The sequence below is a fragment of the Schistocerca cancellata genome, chromosome 11, assembly GCF_023864275.1.
Source record: "Schistocerca cancellata isolate TAMUIC-IGC-003103 chromosome 11, iqSchCanc2.1, whole genome shotgun sequence".
Classification (NCBI taxonomy): domain Eukaryota; kingdom Metazoa; phylum Arthropoda; class Insecta; order Orthoptera; family Acrididae; genus Schistocerca; species Schistocerca cancellata.
Window position 1 is genome coordinate 81,277,806 of NC_064636.1, and position 22,941 is coordinate 81,300,746.

At 42.9% G+C, this 22,941-nt stretch overlaps 1 protein-coding gene and 1 non-coding gene across 2 annotated transcripts in view; both read left to right on the forward strand.

The window, feature by feature from the left end:
- LOC126108232 (serine hydroxymethyltransferase, mitochondrial-like) overlaps positions 1-22,941 on the forward strand; it is a 205,713-nt gene that overhangs the window by 13,415 nt on the left and 169,357 nt on the right. The window lies entirely within an intron of this gene.
- Positions 8,375-8,449, forward strand: Trnal-caa (transfer RNA leucine (anticodon CAA)). The gene has a single exon. It is a non-coding gene; the product is annotated as a tRNA-Leu (tRNA).

Sequence of the window (22,941 nt, forward strand, 5' to 3'; positions counted from 1 at the left end):
ATTAGCATTTCTGCAAAATGAGTAAGTGGAATGTCTGGTGACAGATACCCTTGACTGTAGACAATACAGGGTGGTCCATTGATCGTAACCGGGCCAAATATCTCACGAAATAAGTGTCAAGCGAAAAAACTACAAAGAACGAAACTTGTCTAGGTTGAAGGGAGAAACCAGTTGGCACTATGGTTGGCCCGCTAGATGGCACTGCCGTAGGTCAAACGGATATCAGCTGCATTTTTTAAAATAGGAATCCCATTTTTATTACATATTTGTGTAGTACGTAAGGAAATATGAACGTTTTAGTTGGACCACTTTTTTCGCTTTGTGATAGATGGCGCTGTAATAGTCAAAAACATATGGCTCACAATTTTAGATGAACAGTTGGTAACAGTTAGGTTTTTTAAATTAAAATACAGAACATAGGTATGTTTGAACATTTTATTGTTCCAATGTGATACATGTACTTTGTGAACCTAGCATTTCTGAGAACGCCTGCTGTTACAGAGTAATTACCTGTATATACCACATTAATGCAGTAAATGCTCAAAATGATATCCGTCAACCTCAATGCATTTGGCAATACGTGTAATGACATTCCTCTCAAGAGCGAGTAGTTCGTCGTCCGTAATGTTCGCACATGCATTGACAATGCAGTTGATATCTGGTTGACCTATGGCAGCACCATCTAGTGGGCCAACTATAGCGCCCTCTGGCTTCCCCCTTCAAGCTAGACAAGTTTTGTTGTTTGTAGTTTTTTGTTTGATGTTTATTTCATATTTGGCCCGGTCACAATCAATGGACCACCCTGTATACATGAGGAGTACAACGATGACAATACAAGCTTAACAAGTGAAAATGATACTGAAACAGGTGTTGAGCCATGAAGTTCATCATCCTTGTCATATAGTGAGCCACAGATCCCGTTTCAATCATTGTCCAAGGAGTGGTCACTAAACGTAATTACATATATGGAAGATATATGCATCATATTAAAAAAGCAATTATGAACAGCTTTTGAAAATTCTGAATCAAACAATGGATAATCCAGGCTGGAATGTAACAATACCAGAGAAGGAAAGTTGCTACTCACCATATAGCAGAGATGTTGAGTCGCGATAGGCACAATAAAAAGATTCACTCACTCATAGCTTTCAGCCATTAAGGCCTTTGTCAGCCAGTGTATTTTCAGCTCTCTGAGACTGCAGATGTGTGTACAAGTTGCGTTTGCGTGAGTGTGTGTGTGCGTGTGTGTATGTGTGTCTATTGCTGACAAAGGCCTTAATGGTCGAAAGCTATGAGTGTGTGAATATTTTTATTGTGCCTATCGTGATTCAGCATCTCCGCTATATGGTGAGTAGCAACTTTCCTTCTCTGGTTTTGAAAATTCTGCAGTGATATGACCATGTAGTGCCTAAGAAAAACTATGGATACTCAAGAGAGATCAATGGGCACTTTTTACAAAGACTGATGTTTGATACAATTCACGGGATATACGTGATAGTGACCCACTACGTTATACACATCAAATTGCACACGTCATAGATTAGTTTTTTCAAGGGAAGCAGTGGATGGCTGCATAACTTCTAGAAGTGCTAAGGAATTTTAAGACATATCCGAACTCAGTGTCAATTCGACGAATTACAGCAAACTGCGGAATTGGGCCAAAAATTTGTAGATGAGATAAACAGATTTATCCCATCATTCAGTAAGGAATATGTTTTCAACTCCAACCAATCAGGATTGGAAGAGGAAATGCATATGAAAGAAACCCTGAAAATTAGATCAAATGGTACAAATGGCTCTAAGCACTATGGGACTTAACATCTGAGGTCATCAGTGCCCTCAACTTAGAACTATTTAAACCTATCTAACCTAAGGACATCACACACATCCATGCCCGAGACAGGATTCAAACCTGCGACCGTAGCAGCAGAGCGGCTCCAGACTGAAGTGCCTAGAACCGCTCGGCTGCAGCAGCTGGCTGGGAATTAGAAGTACCAAGAGAGTTGTATCAAGATCAGGTAACATAAGCGCCTTAATGGGTTCGTATACAATTATGCCGATTGTTAATCTGGATGGTAAATTGGCTGAAAAGTTATTTGTTGAACTGTATGAAGTTGGAGATTCACTGCCCCGTACAGTTCTTTCCCGTGTGCAAGGGCAGTAGGGAATATTTACATCACAGCAAGCAAGAGTGGGGAAAGGGGTGTAAGTGAACTACAACTATGGTATGAGCACTGCTTTTGGCCAACAACTGCTCAAACTTAACTTGCTTTTGCTTGATACCTGATCTGCATATAAAAATCATACTCCTTTAGAGCAAACTATCTGTCCTGAAAAGTGTGTGACTTTGCAGCTCACACCACCTGGAATCACTGGACAAATTCAATCTCCGCATGTTTGTTTTTTCTGTGCCTATATAACATATTATCGCACTATCTGCAGCTACGCTTTGAAGGATAGCTAGTTTCACAGTAAGCTCCATGACAAACTGCTTCGCATTTTGGTACGTGCCATCATGTTCCATCAGTTCTCATCACCCCGTTAGACCAATATAATTCCATACACTTTCTTTAAGTGTGGGTACCTGGCTGAACATCCTGCACGGTTAGTAATTCCCTTCGATCTTGATGGTGTTGATGGTATGACCCTGTGTGATCACTGTGGTACACCATTTTTCACTTGTTCAACATGGTACAAGTTACTGACTTGTTTTGGACATATCTTGAATGTCAACAATGTACATTTTGTGAAGTGTAATACATACAAGGGGCATTTGAAAAGTCCGTGCAAAGTCCGAGAGATGGCACCACCGGTGCATATTGAGGTCATGTTTAGTTTGTAGCATCTTGGGAAAGAACACACACCAAATTTCAGCCATATAGGTCTATTTCTTTGTGTTTGGCATTTGTGTGAATCAAAGAAGTCGAGTGATTGTCAAAAAATTGATGAAAAAGAATTTCGTGTGATGAGTAAACATTACTTTATGAAAGGTAAAACGCCTCAGGAGACTAAAGAGAAGTTTGATAAACATTACGGTGACTCTGCACCTTCGATTAGAACAGTTTAGAAGTGGTTTCAAAATTTTCGGAGTGGCCATATGGGCACAAGTGATGCTGAACATTCTGGACGCCCTGTGGAGGTTACAACTCTAGAAATAATTAATAAAATCCATGATGTGGTGATGGAAGACAGAAGAACTAAGGTGCGTGTGATTGCTAGTGCTGGGGCATCTCGAATGAACCGGTACAAAATATTTTGCATCAACATTTGGACATGAGAAAGCTATCCAGAAGATGGGTTCCGAGATTGCTCACGCTTGACCAAAAATGGAATCGTGTAAAGTGTTGCAAGGATTGTTTGCAGCTGTTCAGGAAGAATCCACTGGACTTTAAACGTTGTTTCGTCACTGTGGATGAAACATGGATACATCAGTATATTCCTGAGACCAAAGAACAATCTAAACAATGGGTTACCAAGGGAGAATCTGCACAAAAAAGGCAAAGACCATTCCTTCGGCCGGAAAGGTTATGGCGACTGTCTATACGGAGTCGCAAGGGATAATCCTCATCGACATCTGGAAAAGTGTTAAACTATTACAGGTGCATATTATTCATTGTTATTGGACTGTGTGAAAACTGAGCTGCAAGAAAAGTGCCAGCGATTGGATTGCAAAAAAGGCCTTTTCCATCACAACACTGCACTAGCACACACCTCAGCAGTTGTGGTCGCAAAATTAATGAAAATAGAATTCCAACTCGTTTCACATCCCCCCTATTCTCCAGACTTGGCTCCCTCGGACTAATATTTGTTGCCCAATTTGAAGAACTGGCTGGTGGGACAAAGATTTTATTCAAGCGAGGAGGTGATTGCAGCAACTAATAGCTATTTTGCAAACTTGGACAATTCCTATTATTCAGAAGGGATCAACAAATTAGAACAGCATTGGACGAAAGCATTGGACAAAAGTCTAAAAGGAGACTGTGCCGAAAAATAAAAAAGGTTTACCCCAAACAGGTATGTAGTTTTTATTTTTACACGGACTTTTCACATGCCCCTCGTACATCCCATAGACGGTTGATCTCTGCACCTCCCAGACACTCATTTTCTGTCACCCTCCTGACGCACATAGTGAGTCATCATTAGCTAATATGTTTCAAGTCATAAATGTTAACACAACACTTTCAAATGAGCCAAAGATTGAACTTGTGATGTCACATTCAACGGGTTCCATGTGAGTTTTAAAACTGTTTCCTGTAAACCGGTTGTAAGCCTGTTCCATTATTCTCATAGCTATGTTCACTACAAATGTGTTTGGACACATTTGAGGAGGAGAACCATCAGGATTGCAGAATGAATGAAAGTATACTTTACCAAAAAACAAGCAAATCATAGAAACTCAATCTGTATTCTGTTGTTGTCGTTGCTGTGGTCTTCAGTCCTGAGACTGGTTTGATGCAACTCTCCATGCTGCTCTATCCTGTGCAAGCTTCTTCATCTCCCAGTACCTACTGCAACCTACATCCTTCTGAATATGCTTAGTGTATTCATCTCTTGGTCTCCCTCTACGATTTTTACCCTCCACGCTGCACTCCAATACTAAATTGGTGATCCCTTGATGCCTCAGAACATGTCCTACAAACGATCCCTTCTTCTAGTCGGGTTGTGCCACAAACTCCTCTTCTCCCCAATCCTATTCAATACCTCCTCACTAGTTGTGTGATCTACCCACCTAATCTTCAGCATTCTTCTGTAGCACAACATTTCAAAAGCTTCTATTCTCTTCTTGTCCAAACTATTTATCGTCCATGTTTCACTTCCATACATGGCTACACTACATACAAATACTTTCAGAAACGACTTCCTGGCACTTAAATCTATACTCGATGTTAACAAATTTCTCTTCTTCAGAAACGCTTTCCTTGCCATTGCCAGTCTACATTTTATATCCTCTGTACTTCGACCATCATCAGTTATTTTGTTCCCCAAATAGGAAAACTCCTTTACTACTTTATATGTCTCATTTCCTAATCTAATTCCCTCAGCATCACCCGACTTAATTCGACCACATTCCATTATCCTCGTTTTGCTTTTGTTGATGTTCATCTTATACCCTCCTTTCAAGACGCTGTCCATTCCGTTCAACTGCTCTTCCAAGTCCTTTGCTGTCTCTGATAGAATAACAATGTCATCGGCGAACCTCAAAGTTTTTATTTCTTCTCCCTGGACAGCGAGCTACACTGCAATTCGGAGCGCCTCTCTTGCAGAGTCTGCCACTCGAGTTTGCTAAACATCTCCGTAACGCTATCACTCTTACCAAATAACCCTGTGACGAAACGCGCCGCTCTTCTTTGGATCTTCTCTATCTCCTCCGTCAACCTGACCTGGTACAGATCCCACACTGATGAGCAATACTCGAGTATGGGTCGAATGAGTGTTTTGTAAGCCACCTCCTTTGTTGATGGACTAAATTTTTCAAGGGCTCTCCCAATGAATCTCAACTTGTCACCTGCCTTACCAACAATTAATTTTGTATGACCATTCCACTTCAAATCGTTCCGCATGTATACTTCCAGATATTTTACAGGAGTAACTGCTACCAGTGTTTGTTCCGCTATCATATAATCATACAATAAAGGATCCTTCTTTCTATGTATTCGCAGTACATTACATTTGTCTATGTTAAGGGTCAGTTGCCACTCCTTGCACCAAGTGCCTATCCGCTGCAGATCTTCCTGCATTTCGCTGCAATTTTCTAATGCTGCAACTTCTCTGTATACTACAGCATCATCCACGAAAAGCCGCACGGAACTTCCGACACTATCTACTAGGTCATTTATATATATTGTGAAAAGCAATGGTCCCATAACACTCCCCTGTGGCACGCCAGAGGTTACTTTAACGTCTGTAGACGTCTCTCCATTGATAACAACATGCTGTGTTCTGTTTGCTAAAAACTCTTCAATCCAGCCACACAGCTGGTCTGATATTCCGTAGGCTCTTACTTTATCAGGCGACAGTGCGGAACTGTATCGAACGCCTTCCGGAAGTCAAGGAAAATAGCATCTACCTGGGAGCCTGTATCTAATATTTTCTGGGTCTCATGAACAAATAGAGCGAGTTGGGTCTCACACGATCGCTGTTTCCGGAATCCATGTTGATTCCTACATAGTAGATTCTGAGTTTCCAAAAACGACATGATACTCGAACAAAAAACATGTTCTAAAATTCTACAACAGATCGACGTCAGAGATATAGGTCTATACTTTTTCGCATCTGCTCGACGACCCTTCTTGAAGACTGGGACTACCTGTGCTCTTTTCCAATCATTTGGAACCTTCCGTTCCTCTAGAGACTTGCGGTACACGGCTGTTAGAAGGGGGGGGGGGGGGGGGGGGCAAGTTCTTTCGCGTACTCTGTGTAGAATCGAATTGGTATCCCGTCAGGTCCAGTGGACTTTCCTCTGTTGAGAGATTCCAGTTGCTTTTCTATTCCTTGGACACTTATTTCGATGTCAGCCATTTTTTCGTTTGTGCGAGGATTTAGAGAAGGAACTGCAGTGCGGTCTTCCTCTGTGAAACAGCTTTGGAAAAAGTTGTTTAGTATTTCAGCTTTATGCGCGTCATCGTCTGTTTCAATGCCATTATCATTCCAGAGTGTCTGGATATGCTGTAACGATCCACTTACTGATTTAAGGTAAGACCAGAACTTCCTAGGATTTTCTGTCAAGTCGGTACATAGAATTTTACTTCCGAATTCACTGAACGCTAACTTTGTCATCGTTTAGCTTCTGTTTGTCTGAGAGGTTTTGGCTGCGTTTAAATTTGCAGTGAAGCTCTCTTTGCTTTCGCAGTAGTTTCCTAACTTTGTTGTTGAACCACGGTGGGTTCTTCCTGTCCCTCACAATTTTACTCGACACGTAGCTGTCTAAAACGCATTTTACGATTGCCTTGAACTTTTTCCTTAAACACTCAACATTGCCAGTGTCGGAACAGAAATTTTCGTTTTGATCTGTTAGGTAGTCTGAAATCTGCCTTCTATTACTCTTGCTAAACAGATAAACCTCCTTCCCTTTTTTATATTCCTATTGATTTCTATATTCAGGGATACTGCAACGGCCTTATGATCACTGATTCCCTATTCTGCGCTTACAGAGTCGAAAAGTTCGGGTCTGTTTGTTATCAGTAGGTCCAAGATGTTATCACCACAAGTCAGTTCTCTGTTTAATTGCTCGAGGTAATTTTCGGATAGTGCACTCAGTATAATATCACTCGATGTCCCTACCACCCGTCTCAAACATCTGAGTGTCCCAGTTTATATCTGGTTCCGCCGGCTATGGTCCATTTCGTGGGTGTGAGGGATACGAGGCGAGAAATAGTTGCGAGGCTTGATTCTTGGTGTGTGTGGAGCAAAGTTTGGCCATCTGCTGCTTAAATGCCCAGACATAATGTTTCACTTCGCCGTTTGACTGTGAATGGAGTGGTGCACTAGTGAGATGCTGTATGCCATTGCGTTCACAGAATGTTTGACACTATTACTTCAGGTAAACCTTCTAGGCAAAAAATCGAAGACAAGATCTGAATCGTGCTACGTGATGTTGTCAACTTCGTTGTCACAGCAAAAGGAAATTTGCTATTTGTGTCAACCAAAATCGACCAACGAGTGTTCCAAAAAGGTCCCGCAAAGTCTATGTGCACACGTTCCCATAGCAATTGCAACTTAGGCCAAGCGGAGAATATTTGTGGCAGAGCAGACAGATTTTCCACACATGCGTGACACTGTGATGTCATCTGTTCTATTTGGGTGTCCATACCGTGCCAAGCACAGTGTCGATGCGCTAACTGATTCGTAGAAAGATCCCCCAGTGTCCTCGGTGAAGCAACTGCAACACTTATAGAATGAGATTTTCACTCTGCAGCGGAGTGTGCGCTGATATGAAACTTCCTGGCAGATTAAAACTGTGTGCCCGACCGAGACTCGAACTCGGGACCTTTGGCTTTCGCGGGCAAGTGGTCTACCAACTGAGCGACACAAGCACGACTCACGCCCCGTCCTCACAGCTTTACTTCTGCCAGTATCTCGTCCCCTACCTTCCAAACTTTACAGAAGCTCTCCTGCGAACCTTGCACAACTAACACTCTTGGAAGAAAGAATATTGCGGAGACATGGCTTGGCCACAGCCTGGGGGATGTTTCCAGAATGACATTTTCACTCTGCAGCGGAGTGTGCACTGATATGAAACTTCCAGGCACATTAAAACTGTGTACCGGTCCAAGACTCGAATTCAGGCCCTTTGCAGGAGAGCTTCTGTAAAGTTTGGAAGCTAGGAAACGAGGTACTGGCCAGAAGTACAGCTGTGAGGACGGGGCGTGAGTCGTGCTTGGGTAGCTCAGTTGGTAGAGCACTTGCCCGCAAAAGGCAAAGGTCCCGAGTTCGAGTCTCGGTCCGGCACACAGTTTTAATCTGCCAGGTTAGTTGCAACACTTCTGTTTGCAAAGCGTTAGGGATCATCACACGGGACTGTCCACTGTCATTTTGTATAAGAATTACACCTTTCTGTACAGCAAGACTATGCCGACATGCAAAGTATTGCTGTGCTGCAGAGTTCTTTATGCTATGCAAGGAACGAGCCCAAGATGCGCGAATGTACTAGAGCGAAATGTTTAAATCTGGATCAGCCTCCGTGGTCTGTGCAACTTCCTTATACGAGGAGTGAGCGTAAAATAAGGTTCCCAATTTTTTTCACAGAGTAAAACATGTTTATTTCAAGAATGCAAACGTTTTTGGAAAGTTCAGACTTTAACCTATTTTTCTACATAGTCGCCACTGAGGCCAATACATTTTTGCATGCGGTGTACGAGTTTTTGATGCCCGAGTCAAAAAAATCTACCGCCAAGCAGCGCAGATACCTCAGAACCGCTTCTTCCAGTTCTTCTCTGTCGCCGAAAGGTGTTTCTTCATGTCAGGTAAGAGATGGTAGTCACTTGAGGCTAAGTCCGGGCTGTAGGGTGGGTGTTTAACAATACCCCATCCAAATTTTGCGATGAGCTCGTTGGTGGTTTTAGTGGTGTGTGGTCGAGCGTTATCCTGTTGGAAAAGCACCCTCTCGGACAGCATACCCCTCCTCTTGTTTTGAATTGCACGGCGCAATTTTTGCAGTGTCTCGCAGTACCTGGCAACATTCATTGTTGTACAGGTGGGCAAGAACTCGCATGACAATACCCCATTCCTGTCCCAAACCACCGTTGCCATCACTTTGCCAACACTTCGCATTTGTTTGAATTCTTGCGATCTCGGCGACTCTGGGTGCTTCCATTGTTTGGACTTTTCTTTGGTTTCGGGCGTGCGGTAGTGCACCCGAGTCTCGTCACCAGTGACGATTGAGTCGAGGTATTCCTCGCCACGAGTTCCATGATCTCGAAGAAGTTCTTGGGCCGCCTTGACGTTTGTGGTCTTCGGTCAACATTCTTGGCACCCACCTCGCACAAACCTTAGCGTACCCTAAATGCCCCATCGAAATCTTGTCAATAGAGGTTTTGCTGACATCAGGGATCCTATCGGAGAGCTCGTGAACTGTCAGTCTTCAATCTGAGAGCACCGCTGCCTCCACTTTTGCGATTGTTTCATCAGAAACAGATGGCCGTCCGGAACGCTCCTCATCGTGGATGTCAGTGCGTCCGTTCTTGAGTATTCTCCACAATTTGTGCATGTGTTGTGTGCTCGTACACTTGTCTACAAGATTTCCCATAGCTGGGAATGGATTTCTGCCAGTGCAATGTTTTCTGCAGACAGGAAACGGATCACCGAGTGCAGCTCACACCTGGCGGGCAAAGCTAGGGGGAGATGCATCACGTACGGCTTCCGAGCAAGACTTGAGTTCCGCAGACAGCTCGCTAGGGAGGTGATTTGGAGTGGGGGAACCGAGGTACACTACAGAATCGAGGGATCCACCGTAACAGCGCTTTTCAGGACTGTAGTGCCATGGGAACCTTATTTTACGGACAACCCTCATAGTTCAGTGGAAAAGACTGATGCAATTTAGAATTCTGAGCATCGATGTGCCAACAAGATGCAGCAGAAGTATTTGTCAGGCCCAATCAGAAGGTGTAGAAGTGTGTCTGCAGTACTGTGTTTAGCCGTCGGATGATACACAATCTCGTACTGCTATTGAGACAACAATAAAGCCCATCATTGCAATTTTTGAGCATTTCATACAGGAACTGGTTTAGTCAAATGAAACAAGGACTGCAAAGGCTTGTGATCTGTTACTAACAAGGGAACCTCCCCATCGCACCCCCCTCAGATTTAGTTATAGGTTGGCACAGTGGATAGGCCTTGAAAAACTGAACACAGATCGATCGAGAAAACAGGAAGAAGTTGTGTGGAACTATGAAAAAAATAAGCAAAATATACAAACTGAGTAGTCCATGCGTTGTTGTTGTTGTTGTTGTGGTCTTCAGTCCTGAGACTGGTTTGATGCAGCTCTCCATGCTGCTCTATCCTGTGCAAGCTGCTTCATCTCCCAGTACCTACTGCACCCTACATCCTTCTGAATCTGCTTAGTGTATTCATCTCTTGGTCTCCCCCTACGATTTTTACCCTCCACGCTGCCCTCCAATACTAAACTGGTGATCCCTTGATGCCTCAGAACATGTCCTACCAACCGATCCCTTCTTCTGGTCAAGTTGTGCCACAAACTTCTCTTCTCCCCAATCCTATTCAATACTTCCTCATTAGTTACGTGATCTACCCATCTAATCTTCAGCATTCTTCTGTAGCACCACATTTCGAAAGATTCTATTCTCTTCTTGTCCAAACTATTTACCGTCCATGTTTCACTTCCATACAAGACTACACTCCATACAAATACTTTCAGAAATGACTTCCTGACACTTAAATCTATACTCGATGTTAACAAATTTCTCTTCTTCAGAAACGCTTTCCTTCCCATTGCCAGTCTACATTTTACATTCTCTCTACTTTGACCATCATCAGTTATTTTGCTCCACAAATAGCAAAACTCCTTTACTACTTTAAGTGTCTCATTTCCTAATCTAATACCCTCAACATCATCCGACTTAATTCGACTACATTCCATTATCCTCGTTTTGCTTTTGTTGATGTTCATCTTATATCCTTCTTTCAAGCCACTGTCCATTCTGTTCAACTGCTCTTCCAAGTCCTTTGCTGTCTCTGACAGAATTACAATGTCATCGGCGAACCTCAAAGTTTTTATTTCTTCTCCATGGAGTTTAATACCTACTCCGAATTTTTCTTTTGTTTCCTTTACTGCTTGCTCAATATACAGATTGAATAACATCGGGGAGAGGCTACAACCCTGTCTTACTCCCTTCCCAACCACTGCTTCCCTTTCATGTCCCTCAACTCTTATAACTGCATCTGGTTTCTGTACAAATTGTAAATAGCCTTTCGCTCCCTGTATTTTACCCCTGCCACCTTTAGTATTTGAAAGAGAGTATTCCAATCAACATTGTCAAAAGCTTTCTCTAAGTCTACAAAGGCTAGAAATGTAGGTTTGCCTTTCCTTAATCTTTCTTCTAAGATAAGTCGTAAGGTCAGTATTGCCTCACGTGTTCCAGTATTTCTACGGAATCCAAACTGATCTTCCCCGAGGTCAGCTTCTACTAGTTTTTCCATTCGTCTGTAAAGAATTAGCGTTAGTATTTTGCAGCTGTGACTTATTAAACTGATAGTCCATGCGTAAGATAGGCAAAATCAAGGAGAGTATAGGTTCAGGAGTGCCGTGGTCCTGTGGTTAGCATGAGCACCTGTGGAACGAGAAGTCCTTGGTTCATGTCTTCCCTCGAGTGAAAAGTTTAATTTTTTATTTTCATACAATTATTATCTGTCCGTCCGGCTGTTCGGTGCGAGGTAACTGCGCCATAGTATGGGGACGCTACACCTAAACAAACATCGAAACACACGACGTCAGTCGACTACAGCGCACGGAAGAGAGAGTATTCCTGCTAACGAGGCTCCCTGGCTGGCAGTTGACTGTTCGCTACTTTGGACGGGAGTGCATTAAATACGCGAGATGTATTCCGTGGGCAATATGAATCCAGCAAATGTAGCTCGCGACTTCAATAACAAGGTCAATGAATATTTTCCGAACTGCAAGTTTGCGGCGCGGTCGCAAAATACATACACGAAACTTATTACAGTGAACAGAGACATCAGTGAACGAACGGACAGATCATAACTTTGCGAAAATAAAGAATATAAACTTTTCAGTCGAGGGAAGACTTGAACCAAGGACCTCTTGTTCCGCAGCTGCTCACGCTAACCACGGAACCATGGCGCTCCGGAGCTCACGTTATCCTTGAAGTTGCCTATCTTGCACGTGGACTACTCAGTTTGTATATTTTGCTTATTTTTTTTCATAGTTCCACAAAACTTCTTCCTGTATTCTTGATTAACCTGTGTTCAGTTTTTCAAGGCCTGTACACTGTGCCAACTTATAACTAGATCTTAGGGGGGTGCGATGGTGAGTTTCCCTTGTAATTAGAATTTTCTGCCATACAATTAGTGGTGAAATTTGGTGACACCATACACAATAGCCAAAGCCCCTTTTTCAATTTGTGAATAGTGGCACTGAGCTTTGGATAACACTTTCGAAGCGAAAGCAGTAGGTCTGTTTTTATCACCAAATCTGTGCAAAAGCAATGCACAGATTCCGTAAGAGGAAGTGTCAGCCTACAATACGACTGGTTTTTCAGGACCAGAGTGAACTAAGCATCGATCACTGAGCAATGCATCTTTAAGTTTTTGAAAAGCTACTTGGCAATCATCCATCCAAACAAAGGGGACATTCTTGCGATGCAAGCAATGCAATGGAGCTGTGATTTGTGCAGCATTCGGTGTGAACCAAATATAATAGGTCATTTTTTTTAAAACTGAATGCAATTCTGTGATATTTGCAAGGAATTGGCAAATCTCGTGTGGCTAACAAATACAACTGCAGAGGATGTACACCTTGACTGTTGATTATTCTGCAACTCAGGTTTAAAAAAAAAAATCACACTTGTTCAGTCTACACTTTAGCCCTGCATCATATAACTCACAAAACAAAGCACGTAAATTTGCAATATGTTCTCAGGTGTATGACCTGTTACTACAATATTGTCCATAAAGTTTGAACAGTTTGGCACTTGTGCAGTCAGCTGTTCCAAATACTGTTGAAAATGGCGGATGCAGTAGCACTGCCAAAAGGCAAACACAAACATTTAAACAAGCCCAAATGAGTATTCACTACGCATCTACATTTATACTCTGCAAGCCACCCAACGGTGTGTGGCGGAGGGCACTTTACGTGCCACTGTCATTACCTCCCTTTCCTGTTCCACTCGCGTACGGTTCGCGGGAAGAACGACTGTCTGAAAGCCTCCGTACGCGCTCTAATCTCTCTAATTTTACATTCGTGATCTCTTCGGGAGATATAAGTAGGGGGAAGCAATATATTCGATACCTCATCCAGAAACGCACCCTCTCGAAACCTGGCGAGCAAACTACACCGCGATGCAGAGCGCCTCTCTTGCAGAGTCTGCCACTCGAGTTTGTTTAACATCTCCGTAACGCTATCACGGTTACCACATAACCCTGTGACGAAACGCGCCGCTCTTCTTTGGATCTTCTCTATCTCCTCCGTCAACCCGATCTGGTACAGATCCCACACTGATGAGCAATACTCAAGTATAGGTCGAACGAGTGTTTTGTAAGCCACCTCCTTTGTTGATGGACTACATTTTCTAAGGACTCTCCCAATGAATCTCAACCTGGTACCCGCCTTACCGACAATTAATTTTATATGATCATTCCACTTCAAATCGTTCCGCATGCATACTCCCAGATATTTTACAGAAGTAACTGCTACCAGTGTTTGTTCCGCTATCATATAATCATACAATAAAGGATCCTTCTTTCTATGTATTCGCAATACATTACATTTGTCTATGTTAAGGGTCAGTTGCCACTCCCTTCACCAAGTGCCTATCCGCTGCAGATCTTCCTGCATTTCACTACAATTTTCTAATGCTGCAACTTCTCTGAATACTACAGCATCGTCCGCGAAAAGCCGCACGGAACTTCCGACACTATCTACTAGGTCATTTATATATATTGTGAAAAGCAATGGTCCCATAACACTCCCCTGTGGCACGCCAGAGGTTACTTTAACGTCTGTAGATGTCTCTCCATTGATAACAACATGTTGTGTTCTGTTTGCTAAAAACTCTTCAATCCAGCCACACAGCTGGTCTAATATTCCGTAGGCTATTACTTTCTTTATCAGGCGACAGTGAGGAACTGTATCGAACATGTTTTGAGATTCTTCTCAGAGTAGTATTTGGAGATACACGTCATGGAAATAGATTTTTGAAAAGAGGTGTCCAGTGCCTAATTTATGCATTAGATCCTCTGGGCGTGGCAATGGACAAGTATCAATTACAGTTTGTGGGTTGACTGTAGACTGTAGACTTAAATGCGACCTGAAGGTTTGGAGAGCAAAACCAATGGTCTTGCCCATTGAGTAGCTGATATGGGCGCAATAACTCTGCTATCTTGCAATTCTTCGAGTTCAGCTGTCATTTTGTCCTGTAATGCTGTTGGAACATTTCTGGCCCAGCAAAATTTTGGATAAGCATTGTCAATCAGCGGAATATGTGCAACAAAATCGTTAGCTTTGCCTAAACCTTGAAAAACGAGTTGGGAATTCTTTTAGTAAGCTTGCTACACTGTCTTTTGTATTGAAGGCAGACACTGACAACACATTGTCCTGAATCTTAAAGCAAAACAACTCAAAAGAATCAAGGTCAAATATGTTCTCACACTTGCTTGATTGTAGGTCACTTTTCGCGTATGCGAGTGATTCATGGCAGGCAAAGTACACTACTGGCCATTAAAATTGCTACACCAAGAAGAAATACAGATTATAAATGGGTATTCATTGGACAAGTATATTATACTGGAACTGACAAGTGATTACGTTTTCACGCAATTTCGGTGCATAGATCCTGAGAAATCAGTACCCAGAACACCCACCTGTGGCCGTAATAACGGCCTTGATACGCCTGGGCATTGAGTCAAACAGAGCTCGAATTGCGTGTACAGGTACAGCTGCCCATGCAGCTTCAACACAATACCACAGTTCATCAAGAGTAGTGACTGGCGTATTGTGACGAGCCAGTTGCTCAGCCACCATTGACCAGACGTTTTCAATTGGTGAGAGATCTGGAGAATGTGCTGGCCAGGGCAGCAGTCGAACATTTTCTGTATCCAGAAAGGCCCGTACAGGACCTGCAACATGTGGTCATGCATTATCCTGCTGAAATGTAGGGTTTTGCAGGGATTGAATGAAGGGTAGAGCCATGGGTCATAATACATCTGAAATGTAACGCCTATTCTTCAGAGTGCTGTCAATGTCAACAGGAGGTGAACGAGACGTGTAACCATTGGCACTCCATAACATCACACCGGGTGATATACCAGTATGGCGATGACGAACACACGCTTCCAATGTGCGTTCACCGCGATGTCATCAAACATGGGTGTGACCATCATGATGCTGTAAACAGAACCTGGATTCATCCAAAAAAATGAGATTTTGCCATTCGTGCACCCAGGTTCGTTGTCGAATACACCATCGCAGGTGCTCCTGTCTGTGATGCAGCGTCAAGGGTAACCGCAGCCACGGTCTCCGAGCTGATAGTCCGTGCTGCTGCAAACATCGTCAAACTGTTCATGCAGATGGTTGTTGTCTTGCAAACGTTCCCATCTGTTGACTCAGGGATCAAGACGTGGCTGCACGATGCATTAGAGCTGTGTGGATAAGATGCCTGTCATCTCGACTGCTAGTGATTCGAGGCCGTTGGGATCCAGCACGGCATTCCGTATTACCCTCCTGAACCCACTGATTCCATGTTCTGCTAACAGTCATTGGATCTCGACCAACGCGAGTAGCAATGTCGCCATACGATAAACCGCAATCGCAATAGGCTACAATCCGACCTCTATCAAAGTCTGAAACGTGATTTCTCCTCCTTACACGAGGCATCACAACAACGTTTCACCAGGCAACACCGGCCAACTGCTGTTTGTGTATGAGAAATCGGATGGAAGCTTTCCTCATGTCAACACGTTGTATGTGTCGCCACCGGTGCCAGTCTTGTATGAATGCTCTGAAAAGCTAATCATTTGCATATCACAGCATCTTATTCCTGTCGGTTAAATTTCGCATCTGTAGCACATTTTCGTGGTGTAACAATTCTAATGGTCAGTAGTGTACATGTTCAGAGAACGGGAATGTCTTGCCCATTATAAGCCATCAAATTTCACACATTTCATACAAATAAGTCAATGAACAAAAAGTTTGTTTGCTTGACATATTACTGTAGAAACTACTCGCTTGCTAGTCCCAGCCATGGAATATACCGCATTAATGATGTGGACCGTATGTCAAGAGTTGTGTAAGTGTAGTGAATTCTTACACTTGTTCTGTTGCAAACAAATGGATTGCACATGTCCTTTCCTACCACAAGCGTAACACTGAACATGTTGGGAGGGGCAATCTTGGCGTTTATGCCATGTATAACAGCGAGGGCAAGATTTACTTTTGTTCGCACGTTTAGCAAACTACGTACGCATCGTGGAAGTTTGTTTACTCGGTGTGGCTAGTGCACACTGCCAGTGCAGAATGGGACAGTCACAACTAAGGGGCTCAACCTGAGAAATAACTGGCTGCTCAATTGTATCAGCCGACAAGGCACCGGAATCATACTCATCTAGTATTAGCACTACCTGCTGAAATGATGGATCAGACTGTTTTAAAATTTGTTCTCTGATTTTGACATCAGGTACATTGTGCACGATCGCATCACGCAACATAACATCTGAATATAAAGCACCACAAGCACATTTGAATTTGCATTTTCTTGTCATACCTTGCAAATCTGTCACCCACTCGTGATAAGTTTGTTCTGACCGGTTTCTTTTCCTTTCTTTCTTTCTTTTTTTTTTCAATTAAAGAATTGATACCTTGCTGCTACCACATTTGCTTGTTGGTCATAATAGTTTGTTAGTGATTTTACTACTTGGTCATACTACAGTTCACTGGGAGTGGTGTTGGGAAAGAGTTTTTGAGTTAATCTGAACACTGCACTCCCTACCATTGGTAATAGATAAGGAAGTTTCAGAGTAACTGGCACATTGTGAGCGATAACATGGGTGTCAAATTGAGACAACCACTCGAGCCATTCCTCATCTTGTTCACTAAACTGTCAAAAAGGTGGTATAACAGCCGTAGTAGGCGAAGCTTGTTCCAGTGGGTGCACAACGTTGGCCAATAGCTGCTGCACCGCGTTAAGTAGATATCTGCCGTGTCTGAAACTGAAACATCTGCATTAGCTGTGTTGCATCTAATTCTTGCGGCTGCAGGGTCTGAGCAGAGTGTGGGACTGATGGGGTGGGCATGTTGGAAGACACAAATGTGACAAATAGACAAAATAATGACAAAGTCAGAGAAATGTTCTGTTTCACAGAGACAGACTGCACTGTAGTTCCTTCTCTAGATTGTCGCACAGATGACAAAATGGTAGATATCGAAATAGACGACAGAGGGATAGAGAAACAATTAAAATCGCTCAAAAGAGGAAAGGACACTGGACCTGATGGAATACCAATTCGATTTTACACAGAGTACACGAAGGAACTTGCCCCCCTTCGTGCAGCGGTGTACCGTAGTTCTCTAGAAGGGCACAGCGTTCGAAAGGATTGGAAAAGGGCACAGGTCATCTCTGTTTTCAAGAAGGGACGTCAAACAGATGTGCAGGACTATAGACCTATATCTCTATATCAGTTGCAGAATTTTTGAACACGCATTATGTTCAAGTATAATGACTTTTCTGGAGACTAGAAATCTACTCTGTAGGAATCAGCACGGGTTTCGAAATAGACGATCGTGTGAAACCCAGCTCGCGCTATTCAGCCACGAGACTCGGAGGGCCATAGACACGGGTTCACAGGTAGATGCCGTGTTTCTTGACTTCCGCAAGGCGTTTGATACAGTTCTCCACAGTCGTTTAATGAACAAAGTAAGAGCATATGGACTATCAGACCAATTGTGTGATTGGATTGAAGAGTTCCTACATAACAGAACGCAGCATGTCATTCTCAATGGAGAGAAGTCTTCCGAAGTAAGAGTGATTTCAGGTGTGCCGCAGGGGAGTGACATAGGACCGTTGCCATTCACAATATACATAAATGACCTGGTGGATGACATCGGAAGTTCACTGAGTCTTTTTGTGGATGTTGCTGCAGTATATCGAGAGGATGTAACAATAGAAAATTGTAGTGAAATGCAGGAGGATCTGCAACGAATTGACGCATGGTACAGGGAATGGCAATTGAATCTCAATATAGGCAAGTGTAATGTGCTGCGAATACATAGAAAGTAAGATCCTTTATCATTTAGCTACGATATAACAGGTCAGTAACTGGAAGCAGTTAATTCGATAAATTATCTGGGAGTAGGCATTAGAAGTGATTTAAAAATGGAAAGACCATATAAAAAGCAGATGTCAGACTGAGATTCATTTGAAGAATCCTAAGGAAATGCAGTCCGAAAACAAAGGAAGTAGGTTACAGTACACTTGTTCGGCCACTGCTCGAATACTGCTCACCGGTGTGGGATCCGTACCAGATAGGTTTGATAGAAGATATAGAGAAGATCCAATGGAGGGCAGCACGCTTCGTTACAGAATCGTTTAGTAATCGCGAAAGCGTTACGGAGATGATAGATAAACTCCAGTGGAAGACACTGCAGGAGAGACGCTCAGTAGCTCGGTACGGGCTTTTGTTGGAGTCTAGAGAATATACCTTCACCGAGGAGTCGAGCAGTATATTGCTCCCTCCTACATATATCTCGCGAAGAGACCATGAGGATAAAATCAGAGAGATTAGATCCCACACAGAGGCATACCGACAATCATTCTTTCCACGAACAATACGCGACCGGAATAGAAGGGAGAACTGATAGAGGTACTCAAGGTACCCTCTGCCACACACCATCAGATGGCTTGTGGAGTATGAATGTAGATGTAGATGTAGATGTAGAACACCCACCTGAAAACACTGATTAGCAAAAACGACATAAAACTGGTAAAGCAATATGCGCCACTGCAAAGCATAGATAAGAGAAGATTAAGGAAAAAAAAAATTCGTTGCCATCAGCACATAAGTGTGTTTGTAGACTCTTCGCTAGTTGTGGGACCTTGCCCACTCATTGCTTATAGGGTGTGTAAAGGATGTTGCATTCTTGGAATGCAATACAACAGTTCAAACAAATAACATTAGCAGTTTTGTTTATAGAATGCAAATTGATAATACTTAACTTTGATTACTACAGACAAATGGAAAAACTGGTACAAGTCGACCTCGGGGAAGATCAGTTTGGATTCCATAGAAATGTTGAAACGCGTGAGGCATAACTGACCCTACAACTTATCTTAGAAGAAAGATTAAGGAAAGGCAAACCTATGTTTGTAGCATTTGTAGATTTAGAGAAAGCTTTTGACAATGTTGACTGGAATACTCTCTTTCAAATTCTAAAGGTGGCAGGGGTAAAATACAGGGAGGGAAAAGCTATTTACAATTTGTACAGAAACCAGATGGTAGTTATAAAGAGTCGAGGTGCATGAAAGGGAAGCAGTGGTTGGGAAGGGAGTGAGACAGGGTTGTAGCCTATCCCTGATGTTATTCAATCTGTATATTGAGCAAGCAGTAAAGGAAACATGGGAAAAATTCAGAGTAGGTATTAAAATCCTGGGAGAAGAAATAAAAACTTTGAGGGTCGCCGATGACATTGTAATTCTGTCAGAGATAGCAAAGGTCCTGGAAGAGCAGTTGGAGGAAATGGACAGTGTCTTGAAAGGAGGATATAAAATGAATATCAACGAAAGAAAAACGAGGATAATGGAATGTAGTCGAATTAAGTCAGGTGATGCTGAGGGAATTAGATTAGGAAATGAGACAATTAAAGTAGTAAAGGAGTTTTGCCTTTTGGGGAGCAAAATAACTGATGACGGTCGAAGTAGAGAAGATATAAAATGTAGACCATCAGTGGCAAGGAAAGCGTTTCTGAAGAAGAGAAATTTGTTGACATCGAGTATAGATTTAAGTGTCAGGAAGTCGTTACTGAAAGTATTTGTATGGAGTGTAGCCATGTATGGAGGTGAAACAAGGACGATAAATAGTTTGGACAAGAAGAGCATAGAAGCTTTTGAAATATGATGCTACAGAAGAATGCTGAAGATTAGATGGGTAGATCACATACCTAATGAGGAGGTATTGAATAGAATAGGGGAGAAGAGGAGTTTGTGGCACAACTTGACAAGCAGAAGGGACCGATTGGTAGGGCATGTTCTGGGGCATCGAGGGATCACAAATTTAGCATTGGAGAGCAGCACGGAGGGAAAAAATCGTAGAGGGAGACCAAGAGATGAATACACTAAGCAGATTCAGAATGATGTAGGCTGCAGTAGGTACTGGGAGATGAAGAAGCTTGCACAGGATAGAGTAGCATGGAGAGCTGCATCAAACCAGTCTCAGCACTGAAGACCACAACAACAACAACTTTGATTACAGCAAATGTCAGCAGCGAGAGCGACATGAAAACAGTAGAGTTCTTTCTATACACAAAGTCGAAGTAAGCACTTGATATAGATCATGACAATCTGATAGCATAGCACTAATCCCGTTGCAGACTGGGCTGATCTGAGTGGTTAAGGCTAGCAGGAGTGGCACTTATATTCACTTCTTCTAGGTGTCGCTCTTGGTGTGGCGCAGTCCAATTCTGCACACCATTGGCCGACGTTTCCTCGCCGCCCTCTCTGTTCTTGCATTCCTCATCTTCGTTCCAGCACTTGTGGTTGTACCACAACAATAATAAACTATATTTAATTTCCTCCAAAAAGGGTCCTATGCTTGTTTTCTGCGGCATACCAGGCATGTGCTGTAGCTTAGGGGGTTGTTGTAGGCCAATTTGTGGTACCTTTCCAACTTGATAGACTGCAAGTGTCCTACATCAAATCGCTCGTCTTGACTTGCTCTACACCACTGTTGCACACTGTAGACAATTATTGTTTATATCTTCTATACAGGGTTATTACAAATGATTGAAGCGATATCACAGCTCTACAATAACTTCATTATTTGAGATATTTTCACAATGCTTTGCACACACATACAGAAACTCAAAAAGTTTTTTTAGGCATTCACAAATGTTCGATATGTGCCCCTTTAGTGATTCGGCAGACATCAAGCCGATAATCAAGTTCCTCCTACACTCGGCGCAGCATGTCCCCATCAATGAGCTCGAAAGCATCGTTGATGCGAGCTCGCAGTTCTGGCACGTTTCTTGGTAGAGGAGATGTAAACACTCAATCTTTCACATAACCCCACAGAAAGAAATCGCACGGGGTTAAGTCGGGAGAGCGTGGAGGCCATGACATGAATGGCTGATCATGATCTCCAACGCGACCGATCCATCGGTTTTCCAATTTCCTGTTTAAGAAATGCCGAACATCATGATGGAAGTGCGATGGAGCACCATCCTGTTGAAAGATGAAGTCGGCGCTGTCGGTCTCCAGTTGTGGCATGAGCCAATTTTCCAGCATGTCCAGATACACGTGTCCTGTAACGTTTTTTTCGCAGAAGAAAAAGGGGCCGTAAACTTTAAACCGTGAGATTGCACAAAACACGTTAACTTTTGGTGAATTGCGAATTTGCTGCATGAATGAATGAGGATTCTCTACCGCCCAGATTCGCACATTGTGTCTGTTCACTTCACAATTAAGAAACAATGTTGCTCCATCACTGAAAACAAGTTTCGCACTGAACGCATCCTCTTCCACGAGCTGTTGCAACCGCGTCGAAAACTCAAAGCGTTTGACTTTGTCATCGGGTATCAGGGCTTGTAGCAACTGTAAACGGTAAGGCTTCTGCTTTAGCCCTTTCCGTAAGATTTTCCAAACCGTCGGCTGTGGTATGTTTAGCTCCCTGCTTGCTTTATTCGTCGACTTCCGCGGGCTACGCATGAAGCTTGCCCGCACGCGTTCATCCATTTCTTCGCTCACTGCAGGCCGACCCGTCGATTTCTCCTTGCATAGGCATCCAGAAGCTTTAAACTGCACATACCATCGCCAAATGGAGTTAGCAGTTGGTGGATCTTTGTTGAACTTCGTCCTGAAGTGTCGTTGCACTGTTATGACTGACTGATGTGAGTGCATTTCAAGCACGACATACGCTTTCTCGGCTCCTGTCGCCATTTTGTCTCACTGCGCTCTCGAGCGCTCTGGCGGCAGAAACCTGAAGTGCGGCTTCAGCCGAACAAAACTTTATGAGTTTTTCTACGTATCTGTAGTGTGTCCTGACCATATGTCAATGAATGGAGCTACAGTGAATTTATGAAATCTCTATCATTTGTAATAGCCCTGTATATAGGTGCTGTTTATCTGGCATTATATTTGAGTACAATGGTATTTTTTTCCAAGGGAAATATGTTCCTACATCTGTAAATACTGACTCTTGATTGTAACATTATGACTTGTTATGCATTTTTACAACAAGCATTGCTACTTGCTAAGTAGCTAATAGTAAGTTTCAGACCCTGAATGTAGGTATTCGGATAATTTGCAGAAAGAGTAACTAACATTGTGGTTGTGGCAGTCCTCATGAAGATGTTTCGCCCATAATATAATAAGCATGGCATTCTTTGTAACACTGAAGACAACATCATATTACAGGCATGAGACTCAAAGTGTTAAACTGATTGGAAGTCCCAGTTGCTTGCTTTATAAGAAGGTAGCTGGCCAGCTATTATTCTCTCTCTCTCTCTCTCTCTCTCTCTCTCTCTCTCTCTCTCTCTATCTGTCT